The sequence below is a fragment of the Pseudochaenichthys georgianus genome, chromosome 22 (genome assembly GCF_902827115.2).
Source record: "Pseudochaenichthys georgianus chromosome 22, fPseGeo1.2, whole genome shotgun sequence".
NCBI classification, from domain to species: domain Eukaryota; kingdom Metazoa; phylum Chordata; class Actinopteri; order Perciformes; family Channichthyidae; genus Pseudochaenichthys; species Pseudochaenichthys georgianus.
Genome location: NC_047524.1, coordinates 14,724,601 through 14,745,647, shown reverse-complemented (window position 1 = coordinate 14,745,647; position 21,047 = coordinate 14,724,601).

Sequence of the window (21,047 nt, the reverse complement as noted above, 5' to 3'; positions counted from 1 at the left end):
GTTATCGATGGTGCTTTTAAAGCCTATTGCATAATAACTGTGTGATTTATATTGCTTTTCAAATGCATATGCCACCCATTTACACTGCTCTTCCCGTCAAGAATACTGTATGAATAGAACTTAGTTAGATGACTTTACATTTCTGCGAATGAATTTTTAATCACACACGTCTCCCGACGTCTCCCCGTCCCGAAAATAAAAAGAGGAAACCATTTTCAAGTTCAGTTTTCACCGTTTTATTTAATAATAACTGACATAACAGACACCATGCTATAGGCCTATCTGCTGCCGAAACCAGGACGAGCTATTTCGGGATCTGTTTTTCTGGGGCTCCTCAGTCTCTCGTTTACCCGGCTCCTGATCTTATGCCACTGGTCAATGTTCAGATTTGGGAACCGATTGGAAACATAGGACTCAATATTTTGCTTCACATTGAGGGGAAGAGGCATTTTCCCATTGGTCCCAGTCCAGTTGGTTATTTTCACCATTCTCCCATATGTTACAAATGGCGTTATGGCCATGAACATATTAGCAGCATAGATCTCAGAGCGATGCTGATAAAAGCTGTCCTGATAAAAACTTTCCTCTCGTTCTGAGGAAACAGCCCTGGTGGGTTCATCAGGAGTGACCGCCGACCCTGGAGTGACCACTGGCACTGGAACGTACCGCTTTCTTTTTAACAAGTCTAACTTTGCTTGCTTTTTTGGGCGCAGGGCTTTCAGACGGCTTCTTTTTTTTTGCAGCCACCTGCGGGGCGGACTTGAAGGGAGAGCTTTGTTTTGCCTATGAATACAGAATATAACACAATTAGACATAAGCACAAGTGAAATGAAAAAATAATCACACATACAGTAGGTCTAAAGGGCAGAGTATAGGTTATTAACAATCTGTCAGCTCACCTGTGCAATACGTGGTGTCCGGGACTGGTAAAAATTGGGAGCTTCCATTCTTCCTCGATTCTCACAAAGAAAAAATGTTGTGCGTTGTACCAAAAGCAAGTTATGCACTCTATTTATCTGTGAATCCTACATGGTGTTCGTTTCACCTGGAATGCTATTGGTGCATCTAGTTTGGGCATACAGCCACACCCACTTGTGTAGGCTATTAATTAGCGTGACCGGCTTCTGGAATCCACGATTGCCTATGACAGCAAGGATGACGCGCATCAACAGAGAGAGGTCCCAGCAGGTCCCTGTCATGCGGGCAAATGGAAAATCAACCAGAGAAATTCAAGAACTCTTTGCAAGCCTTGGGATCAAAGTTTCACAGAGCACTCTGCAAAATCACTTTCAGGAGAAACCACCCATCCGCTCAGGTCCAAGGAAACTCCAACAGTAAGTAGCCTATACCTTATTTAATAGTATGGCTATACTGTAGCACGTATCGTAAACAGCTGACATGTCACAGTTCTGCATTTCCCTGATGGCTTTTGTCTTTTTCTTTTACAGCAATATCGTGACTGCGATCGAAAATGAGACAAAGGCTGACGACGAACTCACGGCTCATGGCGGAAAGTGGAAAATCCAGGCGGACTTTGGGGTCTCACTAGGACTGAGCAGCATACGCAAGGCCAGGAGAAAACTTGGGTGGAAATATGGCAGGACCCGTTTCACTCCCATGATAAGAGATCACAACAAAGAGGCAAGGCTGAGACAAGCCCTCCAGTGGATCGAGTCTGGGGAAACTTGGCATGATGTGCTATTTACGGATGAATCCACAGTAGCTCTGGAACACTTTGCAAGGTACAGTTTCAACAAAAAGGACCATTCTGTTGCAAAGCCTCAGCCGAAACATCCAATAAAGTTGCATTTCTGGGGATTGATTTCGCGCCACGGTCCAGGCCCTTTGGTTATCTTTGAAGGAATCATAGAATCTACTTTGAAAGCAGTATAATCAAGGAAGCTGCAGGTCCCTACATCAGGGAACATTTTGGGTCGGATCACCGCTTCTTCCAGGACAATGACCCGAAGCACAGCGCGGCTGCAGCTGGAATTGCTGCGGAGGGAATCAACTGGGTTAAGACACCACCAGAATCTCTGGATTTAAATCCCATCGAGCTGGTCTGGCACTTGATGAAAGACTACATTCGGAAGGAGGCTAAACCAGGCTCAAAGCAGGAGCTAATGCAAGCGATAGAGAATTTTTGGAAGACAAGACTGACCCAAGACACATGTAGTCGACTGATTACAGGCCTCAATAAAGTCCTGCCATTGATTGTGCAAAATAAAGGTGGACATAGTGGAAAGTAAAATTGACCTTGTCATCAGGTTCTATAAAGTACTTCAATAAAAATACAAAATAATGTATGTGAACGTGTTTTACTGAATGAGCTGTACTGTGATCTGCATACACTTATCAAACATTTAATTAAAGTAGGCTAGTGAGGGGGTCCAAAATCAGCCAACGTGCTTTTGTTTTTATTACATGAATTAAGGTGACTGAGGCTTTTTAACATAGACTTTTCAGTGAAAACTGAACTTAACTTGAAAATAGTTTCCTCTTGTTATTTTCGGGGAGGGGAGACGTGTGTGATTAAAAATTCATTCGCAGAAATGTAAAGTGATCTAACTAAGTTCTATTCATACAGTATTCTTGACGGGAAGAGCAGTGTAAATGGGTGGCCATATGCATTTGAAAAGCAATATAAATCACACAGTTATTATGCAATAGGCTTTAAAAGCACCATCGATAACCATTACCTTTCTCCAATTCAAACTCTTGACGGGAAAAAAGGAAGGTGTAAATGGTTGGGCTAGACTGTACTGTATACATACAAAGGCCATTCAAACGTTCTTCTGGAAATGTTCACATCAGGCACCTTCAAGTTAAACAAATTACTATGCATATTTTATTGTGTAAACACACAGCTGATCACCTGAGAGCTGACGTTTGATTTTAACAACTCAATGTGTGATTGTTATAGCAGTAATATTAGACACTAATAATACAGTAAACTATTAACACTGTACATATTATTGTTTGCCCGTGGGATTGGGATTATCGGTAGTGAGAGCCGTGCTGCATTTTCCTCCGGTCGGATGTGATATAAAAACAAAGCGATTATTTGTGTTGATGTAAACTCATGTGGAATAAACTACATGTATTAGTGCATTCATTTCAATTTGCGAACATACATTAAATGATCGTGACGATGATGATTGAAAATCGTTTGTTTGAGCCGGGCTGCATTTCCTGATGAAAAAACATAGCGATGGTTTTGTACTTACACCAACGTGAATTAAACAACATTATTTTGTTAAATAAAAACATGGTGATGTTTTGTAAATGATTACATGTCTCTTATTTAGCACAGAATATGATTCTATCCGTGACATAGGCCTATGGATCTTAACAAATATTCGCTATATCAGATACCTGTAGATCAGCTGTTTATTTCACATAATAATCACGGCTCCCCCTGGTGGATCCATGATCCATTGCAGCTGGTTTCATTATAATTAAATGTATTTATCAAGGGGGTGTATCAAGTCCTGCGGAGGGTTTTCCTTTTCAGCAGGGGCCCACCCCGTGCCGATCACGGACCCGCACGGGTAGGCGTCTGAAATGAAGCGCTACATCTGTATATTCCCCGTACAGTCTATCCGGCCATTACAGTGCGATGTATATTTCCTTTATCGTCACGTTTAGCCATCTAGATTAACCCAACAGAACAAGAGATAGTGAGATCCGGTCATTTCAAATGGCTTTTGAAGGTCGCGTTTCTCCTCTTGGAATACCCACACATATAATACAACTGCAGCTCCTACGAGACTGGAAAGTATTATTCTGTTTTGTTCTGGATGGAGTCTTTAGAAAACCACTGAACTTCCCCAACGAGTTGGCCGTATGATTTCTGAAAAAAATCTATGGGGCCTTTCACCGTCCTCTTACACACCTCGTTGCTTCACTTTTATCTCATATAACTTTCCTACCTAACTAACATATGTATTGTATTCTTTACCGCCAAGACTATTGTTAGAGCCAGTATTTTTGATTTGATAAGAAAGGCCACCTAATTGTGACGTCTGTAGTCAACGCACTATAAAGGACTACAATTCCCACGGCGCCTGTGCTAACGCCACGTGATGGGCAACCTGTTGAGAGCCGCCGCCGAGGAACAGTTTTTAATCGTACTCAACCGTACTCGTACTGTACAAGTACCCTTTAAGTTGTGAAGTTATAAGCATTATCAAGAAAGAAAGAATAAGCAACACATCAAACTGTGAGTAATTTAAGGAAATAAACGAGTTAGAACTGTCTGTTTAAGGCGTCTAGTGGCTTGGTGGAAAAACAAGGAAGGAAGCCACGACTTTGTTAAAAACTCTCGTGACGTACAAATCCGTGTGGAATTAAATGGTTGCCATCATATTATTATAATGAATGAAATACTCTTGGAAATGAATGGATACGAGCGGATGTGAATCGTGAGTTTACAAATCACGGACTTCATAGTGAACAAGGAAGGACCGCATTGACTTTCTGGATTGTGACAACGTGGATTTCTGTGGAAAAAGGCTTGTGCCGCATGTTGTGGATGTTGCTTGCAATACAGTATAATCTAATGCTGGAAGTGGAATACATTCGCTTATGAATAAAGTGTGGAACGTAACTCAAGGAGCGCATCTTGAAAAGCGCTTTAATAAGTTTGACTATCTGGCTTACTGCCGCGGATCCAAGCCGCACACTAACAAAGCGCAACATTAAAATAAGGACAGCTGTTTACAAGTGGATGTTTAATGCCAATAAAGCATAACAATGGCTGAAAAGGAAAATGGACCCAAACGTGAATGAACGTGAAGTGCCCGTGGAAAATGCTGACGTCAGACCAAAAAGAACAAGATAAGCGAGCGAAATTGGGTCAAGTTTCAAGGAAGAAAAATGAGATTGATTCACTCATGATTGATTATGGGAATATCATTGAGATGCAAGGTTGTCGTGGGGTTTTTCAAATACTCTCCAAAGAGTTTTCAAACTCACATTACTCAGTGCAAGAAATGCTGTCGGAGCAAGAACAAGAAAGTGATCATGTTGACTGGTATCTCCCAAAAATTGCATATTTCAATGAGTTTCAAGATGTGATGAAGAAATGGTTAGCTAGAGCTGCCTCCTTTGAACATGTGCCTCCTTCTGACCATGGCTCATATACTGCACATATGTCAAGTCCACATAAAGCAATATCAGTGGGCATGATAAGTAAAAAAGGTAAAAGTTCTAGTGGCAGCAATAAATCTTCAACAGCTTCATCAGTAAGAAGAAAGGCAGAGGCAGAAAGAGCTGCGCTCAGATCACACGCTGCTGCCTTATCACAGAAACACTCACTTGAAAAACAAGAAGCTGACCTGGAAGCAATGAAAGCCAATATCAGAGCTAAAATGGAAAAGCTTGAGCTTCAAACTGATATTGATGTGGCAACAGCCAACATTAAAACATTGGAAGCTTCTGAGGATGATGACTCTGATCCTGACGCTTGTGTGGGAGAGGAGCAGTATGACACGGGTCAGCCAGATGAAAATGATGATTTCCAGGATGAAGAGAACCAAGGAAAACCTGTGGAGAAGGACAATAAAAAGAGTTTCATATACTCAAATTCAATGAACTCAAATCATGCAGCCCCTAGTGGTCATGTCCAAGTATTACAACCAGGGCCCACAACAAGGACAGCCAACACACTCTCACTCCCTAAGCGTCCAATAGCGACGTTTGGTCAGTGTCCGTGGCGTCCAATTGTGACGATCCGAGGCTCCTTCAGCGTCATAAAGGGACGCAAATAGCTTTCAACTGATTGCAATGTATTCCCATCTGCGTCGGGATTTGACGCTCATGGAAGCACGGCATTCGTTTATGTCGGCTGCCCTTAAAGGTAATGTGAGCGTCCATTCCCAGGAGTAAAGGATGGCAGAAGACACTACACTACCCAGAATCCCCAGCTATCGTTTGGACTACACCATGTGCTCTTGACAAACCCCGTGATAGTCCTCAAGCTCTGTGATTGGAGAGTGTGCTCCGAGGGTTAAGCCGATTCTCGAACAGCACTTGAAATGGGATGGAACCACGGCAGACTGTCCAAAACTGGATTGGAACGGGTCCACCGCGTCCCCCCTCCCCCACCCCGTCCCCAGAACTACACATGCTGGCTATTCTGTTTCGCAACATGTTCTCTCTGGCACGTCTCTACTGAGAGTTGTAGTTTTAAAAGACGTTTTCGTATTTCCCATAATAAGAAGTTGCCAGTATTAAACTGTGTACATCCCTGGAGGTCTAGGGGACAGGAAACACTCACATTTAAAACATATAATTAATAAATGGGTGAAAATTGCTTGTGCCCAATATGGGCAGTATTAATATACCCACATGTCAGCTAAGGTCAGAAGAGCTTTATTTAACAGCTGGTCTTATGTGTGTGACCCCTGTGATAACATTACATTACATTAATTGATAAGCCTGAAACATACACTTGTCAAGGTTCAGAGGCACATTTTGCAAATATGGCAGTAGCCATTGATCAGCTTAAGATAAGATATACTTTATTGATCCCAAGTTGGAACATTTGCGTTACATCAGCATGTGTAACAGTTAAATATGCAGTTGTGTTTATTTGAAAATCATTTAGTATAATCACATAAATTCTGTGTTTTATATTCAACAATTCTGTGTTCTTTATTTATTGATTGTTCAATACCTGACAAGGCCGGAGATGAAATATCTACATACATCTTATAAGAGTAATACATTATGTATAATATCAGTTAAAATAAGTGCTTCAACATAGTTAACATTGCTGGAGGTATGCACACATATTGATAGATGTCTTGTAATGCACTATTGAGGAACCTGCAACCCAAGTTTTTCATTCAGTGCAGAACTACACCACAGTTGTGTAGGCCTATATGATGTCAATAAACCTTAGAAAATCATGAAATCTTGAACGGGATGTGCAAACTAGTCATTACATACAGTCTTTAATTAACAATTAGTAGAGAATAACGAGTAATGAATATACTTTATAGGGATCGTATTAATATCTAATAATAAAAATATTGAAATTCAATAACATGCTTTAACCACCAGGTGTCCCTTGATATCAGCTGTGCACCTTTATGGTGTAAATACAGCCTATCTACCAATTGGATCAAATATAAAAGTGAGCCGAATTAGTGTTGAGACTGCAAGGAGACGTATTGTGTGAAAAGAAATGTAAGATGTTGTTTAATATGATCCACGTCACGTTTTCAGTTCCTCATGTTTGTCTTCTCATCAGGGCTCTATAAATACAGAACTACGGCAGATATGTAATATGTAATGCAGCCGAACCGTGTATTACAATGCCGTTATGTGATGACCTTCAAAGAGAAAAGCAAGCACACTCGGAATAAGGTATTATTATTATTTTGGTCTGTTTCCGGTATTTATTAATGACGATGTGCTCTGAGATGTGAGACTGGAATTGCACAGGGGGGAAATAACGTAGGCTATCTTTAGATGCGGATTTTGTTAAACTAATATGTTTAGGCTGTGGACCAACACTATACATTGACGGGGAAGGGGGTAGCAATAAAGATAACACCATTAAACAGTTACACAACATAACAGAAATAATATCGATAGCAGCGTCCCTAGCAACCACCTTGGTAACAATGAAAACGTCGCGATTTCCTGAAGTAATCTTCGTAATAACTAGCAAACTAAAGATCATGTACATCCACTGCACACATAATCTGAAATAACAACTCATATTTCTCGCATCAAATGACATCAAAACGCATTTTAATGGCCAAACTAATTTTAAACTAGGCATTTTCCACGAGAATAAAACGAATTTCGGCCATGTTTTCTTTTTCTGCAGGGAGAAATTTGAAGATCATGTGACATAGACGCCAGCCATCGGAATGAATGGTGAAAAAAACGGGGTTTGTCAAACAGAGCACATGGTGTAGGCCAAACGATAGCTGGGGATTCTGGGTAGTGTAGTGTCTTCTGCCATCCTTTACTCAGAAAACATATTTGTTTCTCCGAATCGAAGGGGAAAAATACAAAAGCATTGCACACAATTTAAACCAATCAATGTTGTGTAATTAACAAGGATAATCTGGTGTTTTTTAGTCGATGAGTAGTGCAGATATCACTGTAAAATCAATCGACAGTAAGAGGAGTACTTACTTCCGGGTGTAAAATTCTCCGTTATCCAATGGGAATGGATGCTCACATTGCCTTTAAGGGCAGCCGGCATAAACGAATGGCGTGCTTCCATGAGCGTCAAATCCCGACGCAGATGGGAATACATTGCAATCAGTTGAAAGCTATTTGCGTCCCTTTATGACGCTGAAGGAGACTAGGAGCGTCAAAATTGGACGCCACGGACACTGACCAAACGTCGCTATTGGACGCTTAGGGAGTGAGAGTGTGTTGGGACAGCAGCATCAGCACAGCAGCATCACTCCATCCAAGTCAGACAAAGCTCTCATACAGAAAGCAATGACTTTATTCAAGTAATGCAGCGGCAAAACGAAATCACTGAAATGCTAATGAAGGAGCAACGCTTAACATCCAGAGAAATACCCATCTTTAAAGGAGATCCATTACAGTACCTTTCATTCATCAGAATGTTCGAGCATACAATAGATTCAGAAGATAAAACTGACAATTACAAAGACAGGCTGTTCTTTCTAGAGCAGTATACAGAAGGCCAAGCTAAAGACTTGGTCAAAAGTTGCCAATACATGGATTCTAAAAAGGGCTTTTTGGAAGCCAAAAGACTGCTCCAAGAGAACTATGGACATCAACTCTTAATCGCAGCAGCTTGTTTGGACAAAATGTTGAACTGGAATGCCATCAAGAGTGAAGATAGTAAAGCACTGCATTCTTATGCTATCTTTCTTCGTGGATGTTGCAACACAATGGAAGATGTTGAGTTTTTGGATGAAATGAATAGCACATCAAACATGAGAAATGTGATCATGAAACTCCCATTTAAAAAGTGGAGAACAACTGCATATGCATATTATGAACACAATAAGACAAGAGCAAAGTTTCCAATATTGGTCGACTTCATTGAAAAGCATGCACGCATTGTATCAGACCCCATGTTTGGAGACATACAGGATGTCATGCCAAAAAGGGATATTAAAGTGTACAAATCACCCAGCAATAAGCCTGCTCATGGTTATAAGAGAAGTAGTTGTGTTACTGTGACAAGCCCAGGAGTTAATGAAGAGCAAAAACCTTTCCAAAACATCAAATCAGACCATAAAGGCATTACTGTTCAGAAGCGCTGTGTATTTTGTGCAGGAGAACACACCTCTGAAACATGTAAGATGAACAAAACATCTCACAATGAAAAGATCGACTGCTTAAAAGCACAAGGAATTTGCTTTGGCTGTCTAACTAAAGGACATCTAAGCAAAGACTGTCAGAAAAGAATGAAAAGTGAAGTTTGTTCAATGAAACATCCAACAATATTGCACATCTCCAAGAAAAGGATTGAACAAAAAGACAACTCTGATAAATACACCCAAGAAGCTTTTGTAAGCAGTGCATTAGTCTCTTTGAATGGCAGAAACCACACTGTGGTGGTCAACAAACCCTATCAATTATCCCAGTTCACATAAAGTTGTCAAACTCGAACCAGACTGTGCAGACTTACGGCCCGTCCACACAGCGGCGTGCGTTGACGCTTGCCGGAGGGCGTGTCTGACACTCGACCAACAACCAATCACATGAATCTCCCGCCCCTGACACACAAGCAGCGGTTTGATTGGCTAGAGCTTGTACTGGCATATGATTCGATTGGCTGACGCCTCGCCGAGGCGTCAAAAGTTGAACATTGCTCAACTTTTGCTGCGAGACACCCCAGCTACGCTCCACGTCGCTTCCCACGATGCATTTCGGCTAAAAGTGATGTCACCCCATTCAAAGTGAATGGGGAAGCGTCAACGCACGCCGCTGTGTGGACGGGCCGTTACGCATATATGGATCAGGGAAGCACTGCAAGTTTCTGTACTGAAGCCCTTCAACAAGATTTGCATGCCAAAGCCAAGAGAACAAACATCCTCTTAAAAACAATGGGTCAGGAGAAAATGATTGACACTTCCTTTGTCAAAGGTCTTGAAGTGAGTTGCATCGAAGGCAATGATTTTTATCAGCTGCCTAAAGTCTACACACAAGAGGAAATTCCTGCTGGAAAAGAGCACATTCCCACTCAAGAGACCATAAATAAATGGAAATATCTAAGAGAAATTAAGTTGCCTGAATTGGATTGTGAAATCGGGTTGCTTATAGGAACAAATGCACCAAAGCTAATGGAGCCGTGGAAAATAATAAACAGTCAAAATGGAGGACCTTTTGCTGTTAAGACAGTCCTAGGTTGGGTTGTAAATGGACTGAATCAGGAAACCACTGAATCTGAGAATACTTCATGTGCTGTTGTTAATCGGATATCAGTGACAGATTTAGGTGAGCTGCTGGTGCAGCAATACAATCATGACTTTCCAGAGAAAGGTTGTGATGAGAAAAAAGAGATGTCAGTTGAAGACAAGCAATTTTTAAAGATCATGTCAGATTCAGCTCAAATCAAAGATGGACATTATCAGCTTGAACTTACATTCAAACAGAAGAATATCATGATGCCAAACAATCGCAAACTTGCAGAGCAGAGAGCAGAATCATTCAAAAGGAAATTCAAAAGGAACAAAGTTTTCCATGATGAATATAAAACATTCTTGGAGGCTGTGATAGCGAAAGGTCACGCTCAGCTACTGCCCCAAGAGCAGCTCAAACCTGAGAGTGGAAAGGTGTGGTACATACCACATCATGGGGTTCATCACCCAAAGAAGGGCAAGATTCGTGTAGTGTTCGATTGTTCCGCATCTTATCAAGGATATTCATTAAATGACAAGCTTATTCAGGGTCCCAATCTTACCAACACGCTACTTGGTGTGCTCATTCGATTCAGACAAGAACAGATAGCTTTCATGGCTGATGTCGAGGGGATGTACGATCAGGTCAAGGTGGCTCCTGCCGATCAAGATTATCTTCGCTTTCTTTGGTGGCCAGGAGGAGATGTCAGTTTACCTCTCGCAGAGTACAGGATGACAGTACATCTATTTGGTGCCACTTCATCAGCAAGTTGTGCAACCTATGCTCTCACTAAAACCGCTGAAGACAACAAAGATGATTTCTCTGCAGAAGCTGTTGGAAGAAATGTCTATGTTGATGACTGCTTAAAATCTGTCGCTTCTGCTGATCAAGCTGTGAAGTTATGTGAAGAACTCAAGGATCTTTGTGAAAAGGGAGGATTTAATCTGACAAAGTGGACAAGCAACAGTAAAACTGTGCTGGCATCCATCCTAAAGAGTGAAAAACCCAAAGAGGTAAAAAACCTGGAGTTAGAGACCAAAGACAATCTTCCAATAGAAAGAGCCCTAGGGATACAGTGGCATGTGGAGGAAGATGTTTTCATGTTTCAAGTCTGTTTAAAATCTCAACCAGCCACAAGGAGAGGCATCCTTTCAACAGTCTGCTCTGTGTATGACCCACTTGGATTTCTTTCACCATTTATCTTCACCACAAAGAATGCCTTACAAGAGTTGTGCAAACTCAATTGTGGGTGGGACGAAGAAATCCCGGAGGCTCTCAAGAAACAGTGGCAAAGATGGCTCATGGGATTAAAGCAGATAGAAAGCTTCAAGATTGATCGATGTATCAAACCAAAGAATTATGGACAAATTAAATCTGCACAATTGCACCATTTCAGTGATGCAAGCGAGATTGGATATGGTGTTGTCACCTACCTTAAGATGACAAATGAAGATGAAGACGTTCACATATCCTTCATGCCAGGAAAGTCACGTGTCGTGCCTCTGAAAAAGGTCACTGTCCGAAGATTGGAGTTCACAGCAGCAGTACTGGCAGTACGCATGGACTAGATCAGGGATGGGCAACTTTGATGGTAGTGGGGGCCACATCATTGATGCACTGGCCACCAGGGGGCCGCAGATTCACTTGGAACACACACACATACACATTCCATGTGTTGTATGTAATTATTAACAAATATACTAAGTCTGACATCTTCATTGACATTTTACAATCAAAGGGAACATCCCCAAAAATGGGAACATCCTCTAATAAGCTCACTAAACAAATATCAGTTCACAGAAATGTTATTTCATTTTTACAAGTGGCATGTTTGTATTGAACAGGTTATTAAACAGTGGAATAAAACTATTTTAAACTATTGGAAAGCACGGAAAATGTGTGTGTATTGAGATGAACCATTAGATGACATACACATTAAGTCATGAACACTAACCCAGACATTAGTTGTCTAACTTGAACCTAAAACACTTGTAGCCAGTCTCTGCATTCCCCTTATTCCACAATAAGGGGAATGTCAACACAGACACCTGTCAGCCCGCACTCTGCTGTTCCTCAGCGCCACTCCCCCTCCCTCCCGCTGAAATTATGAATGAAAAGCATATAGTAATCATAGATAACACGGCAGGGTCCGTGACAGTTTGTTTTCATCTGATTTCAAATAAACAAAGTCTTGGTTTTAAAAATATTAAACTTGTTTCGCCAAATTCAGATGATAAAAACAACTTGTAAGCTTGTAAAGGCATAATTACAAGCAGCAACTTAACGTCACAGCAGGCATAACAACAGCCGGTGTTTCTTGTGAGGGTTGCCCCGGGAAACAAACACAATACACACAAATGCGTCACAGATTATTTCGCGGTATTTGAAATCATCTACGCAACTCGCGACGTAACTAGGAGTCTAGTGGACGGTAATTTAAATTTAAATTATTATTTTTTATTAATTACGTTGTTTAGAAATTAATCTGAGGGCCGCAAAAAGAGGAGGTGGGGGCCGCATGCGGGCCACCATTTGCCCATCCCTGCACTAGATGATCAGAACCGAGCTGCAAATCCCATTATGCAAATCTGTCTTCTGGACTGACAGTACATCTGTTTTGAGATACATCATGAATGAAACGCTAAGGTTTCAGACATTTGTAGCCAACAGAATAAGTCTGATCAGAGAAGCAACAGCAACATCACAGTGGAAATACATCAACACTAAACTGAATCCAGCAGATTATGCATCTCGGGGATTGGCAGCAGAATCGTTCTTGAAATGTGAGACTTGGATAAATGGTCCATTGTTTCTGAAAAAACCTGAGGACAAATAGCCTGAGTTTCCGGACGCACTTAAAATGGTCAATGACAGCTATCCTGATGATCCAGAGGTGAAGAAGGACAAATTCAACGTGAACCCAACCATTGCAACTGACCTAAATGCCACAAGCAAGCTAGTGCATCACTACTCTGATTGGAGGAAACTGAAAAGAGCAGTTGCATGGTTCCTTCAAGTAAAACATATCTTGCTGCTTTCAAGTAAGAAGAGGAAGGAAGTTACTTCTACTCAAGCAAAAGAACCAAATCGAATAAAGCTGATTGAGAAGGAGATGAGAGTGTTTAAAGACTCTATGAGAGGTCTCACACTCTCTAAGGATAACTTGGATAAGGCTGAAGCAGCATTGTTGTGTTTCTGTCAAAAACAGTCTTTTCCAGAGGAAGTGGAAACTTTGAAAAGGGGAAAACCTATCAAAGGAAGTAGTACACTGTATAAATTGGATCCAGTGTACGAGAATGAACTGATAAAGGTTGGAGGAAGGCTAAATAAAATGGCAATGCCTGAGGAAGCAAAGCACCCAACCATTCTTGGAAAACACCACCATGTCTCTAAAACCATACTTCGAGATATTCATCAACAAGTTGGTCACAGTGGAAGGAATCATATATTATCCAGGTTAAGACAAAAATACTGGATACCATGTGCCAATGCATTAGCCAGAAAAATAATATCTGAATGTAGCGTGTGCAGACGCATGCATGGAAATGCAGGAGAACAAAAAATGTCAGATCTGCCAAAAGACAGAATTACACCAGAGCTACTACCATTCACATATGTTGGAGTGGATTACTTTGACCCACTGGAAGTGAAAAGAGGACGAAGCATTGTGAAACGATATGGAGTTATCTTTACTTGTCTAATAACCAGAGCGGTGCACTTGGAAGTAGCTCATTCGTTAGATACAGATTCATGCATTAATGCCTGCAGACGTTTCATCAGCAGAAGAGGACAAGTATTGGAGATGAGGACAGACAATGGGACTAATTTCGTTGCCACTGAAAGAGAGCTGAAGGAATCTATAAAAGAGTGGAATCTGAGCAAAATAGAACAAGCCCTCCAGCAAAAGGATGTGAAATGGACCTTCAATCCTCCTTACGGAGCACATCATGGCGGAGTATGGGAAAGACTAATCCGGCTTGTAAAGAAAATTCTGCTATCCATCACAAAACAACAAACACTTGATGACGAAAGCCTTTCAACAGTTCTGTGTGAAGTTGAAGGAATTCTCAACCGCCGACCAATAACTACAGTGTCAAATGATCCAAATGACTTGGAACCTCTCACACCAAACCATTTGCTGCAGCTCAAGGTCAAACCTTCGTTGCCCCCTATATGTATCTTGCTTCCATCAGCAAGATACATACTCAAGACACCGCTGGCGACAAGTGCAGTACATAGCAAATTTGTTTTGGACCAGATGGATCAAAGAATATCTACCACTTTTGCAAGAAAGATAGCAATGGAATCGCTTTAAAAGGAACTTCGTACCTGGAGACATCGTAATAATCATGGATTCAAATGCACCTCGTGGATTCTGGTTAATGGCAAGAGTTATGGAGACGCGTCCTGGATCTGGAGGACTGATTCGGAGTGTTCTTAAGACAAAAACCAACACGCTGTAAAGACCAATAAGCAAAATATGCCTACTGGTGCCTGCCTTAGAATAAGGAAATAACTGAAGATGGACAATTAAGACACCCTGTCTATCTCAAATAGAATATGAAGACGGACTTTGTCTGGCTCTTTTTGAATTTTTGTTTATTGTTATTAAAGATGCCCATAACAATAGGGGCCGGTATGTTAGAGCCAGTATTTTGATTTGATAAGAAAGGCCACCTAATTGTGACGTCTGTAGTCCACGCACTATAAAGGACTACAATTCCCACGGCGCCTGTGCTAACGCTACAGTGATGGGCAACCTGTTGAGAGACGCCGTCGAGGAACAGTTTTTAACCGTACTCGAGTACCCTTTAAGTTGTGAAGTTATAAGCATTATCAAGAAAGAAAGAATACCTAAGTTGTGTTGTTTTATTTGAGTTTTGCCTATTTCTTTGAATATTGTAAAGGCCTATTTTTCTTTGTTGCATGTGCAAAAGTTTGTTATTTTATTTTTGAGCAAATACATCGCAACATCTTCTCAACCATCGGAGGCCAAGCAACACTTCAAACTGTGAGTAATTTAAGAAAAGAAACAAGTTAGAAATGTCTGTTTAAGGCATCTAGTGGCTTGGTGGAAAAACAAGGAAGGAAGCCACGACAACTATGACACTGGGAAATATTCCTGACAACTCTAAAATGTTGGTTATAGCCAATCACAGATTTTGAGTGTAACAGGTATCTGCTTACCTTGTATTTTGTGGGGCCCTATTTTTAGTTGTCAGAAAGGTTCGAGGTGTCTTCCCTGGACTGCTCCGTCCGCTGGCTGCTGATGTTCCTTCTTATGAGACCCTACTCATTACGTCATCACGTTAGGGTCACCACTTTGTTTGAGCACTTAGGACGGTGGTCTGAAGCCCACCTCGGCTCCGCGCGTCCCTTGATGAGCTGGTCAAATTATAAAAGAAGGAATTTGAAACACCAGGATAAAGGATAAACAATAATCTGTTTTAATGGTAAACAACAACAATACAATTTAAGGAGTACTCCTGCTCTGTTCCTAGTGCTGGGAGATCTTACTATCTTGGCAGCAGGAGGAAAAAGAGACCGGGCCAAGGGCACAACAGGGCTACATGTAATTCCAACGGGAGGAGGTATGTCGGATACTCCTCCCATAGCGGTCATCCATTGGGAGATACAAAAATGATGGCCTGTCGCAACGAATCAGCGCGAGCCAGCCGAGGCGACCCTGAAATAAGAGTCTCTTAGGTTTGAGGTATTTTGCATAGACTCAATCAATCAATCAATGTTTATTTATATAGCCCAATATCACAAATGTTACATTTGTCTCAGTGGTCTTCACAGTGTGTACAGAATATCAGTATGACAATACGACACCCTCTGTCCTTAGACCCTCACATCGTACAAGGAAAAACTTCCAAAGAAAACCCAGTTTGAAGGGAAAAATGGGAGAAACCTCAGGGAGAGCAACAGAGGAGGGATCCCTCTCCCAGGACGGACAGACGTGCAATAGATGCCGTGTGTAGACTTCCTTCTCTCCGGCCCCCTCCCCCATCAGTTCAATACACACAGCTCCACACACCTTTGGCATTTTAAAGATATGTCTAAGATATAGTTGTTTATAGTTGGCTAATACAAGTAATACATGTAAGTTACTTTAATATCAATAATAACGAAGAAAACTTTACCTCTGCTCTTAAGCAGTCCTACAGCAATGCGAGAAATAGTAGAACTTTACAGAAAACATATATATAGGACTCTTTGACAGAACGCACACACATTTTACTCTGCTGCCTTCCATATGTTTGCCACGCGGTGTCCAAATAAGGATATCTCATCTCTCACATCTCCACTTCAAACCGGAGAGACGTGATGTAAGAATTACATATTTATTGTTTACACGTCATATGAATGAAATGATTGCCATGATAATACAACAGGAGAATGTAATGGTGTTTGGCGATTAGGCCCCGGTTTGCAGGATAATCATTCAGGAGGGAAAGCACCGCTCCGATGAAATCCCCAAAACCAGTGAAGTATGAAATACTGAGATGAACTGAGTTGCTTACCTTGTGGGGTGACTGGTGATCTGGGAAGGAAAGATAATAGATTAACACGTATATGAGCGACATAGTGCCGGAATCACTGCCGGAGTTTACGGGTCATGCTGAGACTCTGACTGCCGAAATCAGTGCCGGTCTTACCTGAAAACGACCTGCGGGTCGCATGCCTGGCCAGCAGGGCTTGACTACGCCGAGGAGCGAGCGGTTTCGTTTTGTAACGGTGGCCCAACATCCACGACACCGAAGTGTACGGTAGCCCGAAGCTACGACACCGAAGTGTACGGTGGCCTTCCGCCACGCCTGACTTCGCAGGCTATATATATATATATTTTTTTTTTTCTTTACTCTTTTCTCTTTCTTTCTTTCCTTTGTTTTGTAACTGACACGGGGGTGTACGGTGGCCCGAGTCCACGCCTGACTGCAGGAAATACATTTTACACTGATACGTTTGAGCAAGGCCTGGGAATGAAATACCTGTGTGCCGGGGATGAAGCCCGTTACATATAGTTGCAGCGTGAGACGAGACATTATTCCCTGTGGGCGGGGCCCGCGGAATTAGGACAGGAATGCAGTTTGAATATCAGGTACCTTAGTGAGACATGTATACTTGTGAATGTGTTTATGAGCCACCACCAGTTATATGCATAGATACCATAGTTAGGGTCTGAGAGATCTTTGGGAAGCCAGTACGGCGCTGATGTGCGGGCGAATGTAGGTTGTGAAGGCGGAGGAGGACCACTGTCCTAGTTGTTGTAGGGATGAGGTAGAGAGACCTTGATTAGCAGCAGAGGTGGCTGCACCTATCCTGAAGGAATGTCCCGGGTATGATATAGGTGATAGGCCGGATTTAATGAGAACTTGCTTGAGGTAGGATTTGACAGGGGCCATGACCCTGCGAACCACTCTCCCTGGAAGAAACCCCCAAAACCCACGGATGGGGCGGCATCCGTGAAGAACCTTATTGAGTCAGAGGAACGCACGAGGTCATCATAAAAGAAAGTAACTCCGTTCCAGTGGGCAAGCAGGAGGGACCAGAAACGTAGGTCTGAGCGGCAGCCTTCGTCTAAGAAAACGCAGTCATGGAGTTTGTCGACCGCTGATGCTGCGTCCAGGAGGCGGGAGATGAACGAGCGCCCCTGGGGGATGACGTGCATGGCGAAGTTGAGGTGTCCGAGAAGAGAGAGCAACTGTTGTTTTGTGATAACTTGTTGCTCGCAGAATGACTTGGTGATGTCCCGGATGCGCTGCAATTTGTCGGAGGGGAGAGATGTCTTCATGTCTATGGAGTCGAGGATGATGCCTAAGAACTCTAAGCGTGTGTCGGGACCTAACATTCTCTCTTTGGAGGGAGGGACACCTAACTCCTGAAGCAGTGTTTAAGCTTGGCCAGTGAGATCCCTGAGCTGTCCTGTGGTGGGACTATGGGGAGGAGTCGTCCAGTAGGTGGAGGACGGAGGGGATTCTGACGATGTTCAGCAGGATCCAGCAGAGCGCTTCCGAGAAGGAATTGAAGATGCAGGGGCTGCTTCTGCGAAAATAGAGTTTGGACTCCCACTTAATACCGAATGAATTCCACTGAGACGGATGAATGGGGATGATTTTGAAGGCATCGGTAATGTCCGCTTTGGAGAGCCGAGCTCCGTGCCCTGTGAACTTGATCATCTTTATTGCATTATCCACTGAGGCATGGTGAAGGGAGAACTGATCTGGAGGGATGATGCTATTGACGCTGCCGAATGGCCGGAGCGGGGAGCGGACAGATCGAAAATCAGCCTTTTATTTACGTGTGGCTTATTCCGATGGGATTTGAACGGAACACTGAGAAGGGGGAGGAGCTAAAAGGGCAGATTATATATCCTTTGAGAAGTTCTTTGTCGATGAGCTGGGAAACTATGTTGGGTTCTTTAGCGGCTGACTGTAAGTTTCTTGCTACGAAAGTCACTGTGGGAGATGGGAGGACCCCTACCCTGAAGCCTTGGGAGAGCCCTGACAGGAGATAGTCAACGAACACTGAATCTGGGTGAGTAGATAGCGCAGCTGCTAGCTGAGGGATGATAATGGGAGTGGAGGGGTGATATTCCAATTATTATTATAATTATTTATTTTTTTCTTCCTCCACGAGGTTTCTGGCGCAGAGCTACTGTGACGGCCCGTCCACACAGTGGCGCGCGTTAAAGCTTCCAACGCTTCTGCCCATTCACTTTGAATAGGGTGACGTCACATTTAGCAGGACTGTATTTTGGGAAGCGACGTGGAGCGTTGCTGGCGTTGCTCGCTTCAAAAGTTGAGCAATGTTCAATTTTGTTGGCGCCTCGGCAGAAGCGTCAGCCAATGAAATCCCGTTTATGCAAATCTGCCAGTACAAGTGCTAGCCAGTCAAACCGCGTGTATGCTGGGAGAGACTAAGCAGGTCATTACCTCATATTCCGAAAAATGGAGGGAAAATTCATTATAGCGGTAGTGAATCACCCGGTGCTGAATGATCGGTCTCTGTTCATCTACCAGGATACAAACCAGAGGAGCGAGGCATGGAGGGAGGTGGCAGAGACAGTGGGTGAAACTGGTAGGTTTTCGCCTGTTGGAGATTTTTTTCAATTTGTTTTTCCCCCCAGTTTACTTCGTTTTAACATTGCTATTGCTTTGTATCTCGGGGGCAAGAGATTCATGTGATTGGTTGTTGGTCACGTTGCTCGCAAAAAAAACAGTAGCGTAGGCAGAAATGTACTTTAGGGTGGGCCTGTACAAATATTGGGTGGGCCAGATTTTTGGCAGATTACTTTTAGAATACTTCCAAGTTCCTTTCCTCTTCTTTCTTCTTTTCTTTCCTTCTTCTTCTTTTTTCTTTTCTTTCCTTCTTCTTCTTCTTTTTTCTTTGGAATACTTTCTTTTCCATAACAGATGGGTATGTTTTGGTGAACGGGAGACACGTATTTTACTGTTTTATCAAGAGCACAACACAACATCTTAGTGTGTCATTCTGGACAGCTCTCATCTGCACCACACGTAAAACTCACCCATACTGCATTCTTGTACAGTCTTAAAACCTTTCCATGGAATATGTTATGCATTGTAAGGTGTCCTTGGGTGCTTTGAAAGGCGCCCCTAAATAGAATGAATTATCATTATTATTTATTATCTGAAACGATGTTATAACTTTTTTTTTCAGTCACTTGCCCTATACATTCAGCAGGCCATTCAATTTGATTTGATCCCGTTATAAATGTCATCATTTCGACAATAAATAAATGCTACATAAACGTTATCTTCCACGTTTTATCTAACCATCTCCGTTTCTACCTTTCAATATATTTTGAAAGAGAACTCTCTCTCTCTCTCATCTGCGTGCGGGGGCGGGGCCTCACAGACACGCTGCATCTCTCGCTCACAGACACGCTGCAGCGCTGTGCAGTGTGCACACGGTTCTGCTGGTAATGAATATTACATTTTGTGAGGAAACTTCTCAACCAATAGTTCCAATAAGTATTCACTTCAGGTTTACGAAAGTAACTGACTCAGATTACTCGTTTTTCAAATGTAACGCCCGCTGAATATACATGATTTTTTGTATTTCTGATTACGTAACGCCGTTACATCTATTCCGTTACAACCCGACCCTGTGTGGGTGAGTGCAAACATTTTCGTTAACACTAGTACCTGACCTGAGTGCCACGGAAGTCGAAGCTCCTGTGACGGAGTCTTCCAGGGCCTGGAGGCGAGCATCGATAGCTATCATGGAGCTAGCCAGGGATTGCAGGGAGCCGGCCACGTTACTCTCCATTGCGGCTTTCACACCAACGCTTTTCAGTTTCTAGCTCCGAGCGGGAGCTTTTCTGGTTCAGCTCCGGTTTCCCTTTTCAGCTCCCGCTCTGTTCACACGGCCCACTGGCGCCCCAGAGCTGCCCCTGCTGCGTCATGACGTCACCGTTTACATCGCTGATTTGCCCGCCAACGGCACCCATTACGGCGCTCACAACAACAACAACAGCGTCGGGTCGATGATCGTGTTGCTTTTAATCACACGAAGCCAGAATAAATTGAATAACGACTTCTCCAACGTTATACTTTGCTCCAGTTGCCTCTGGACCGACAATTTTTTGGAGCTGGAAATGAACCCGATTCCGGAGCTAAGAGCCGGCCCCGCTGCGGTGTGAACAGGAAAACCCGGCGCTTTTC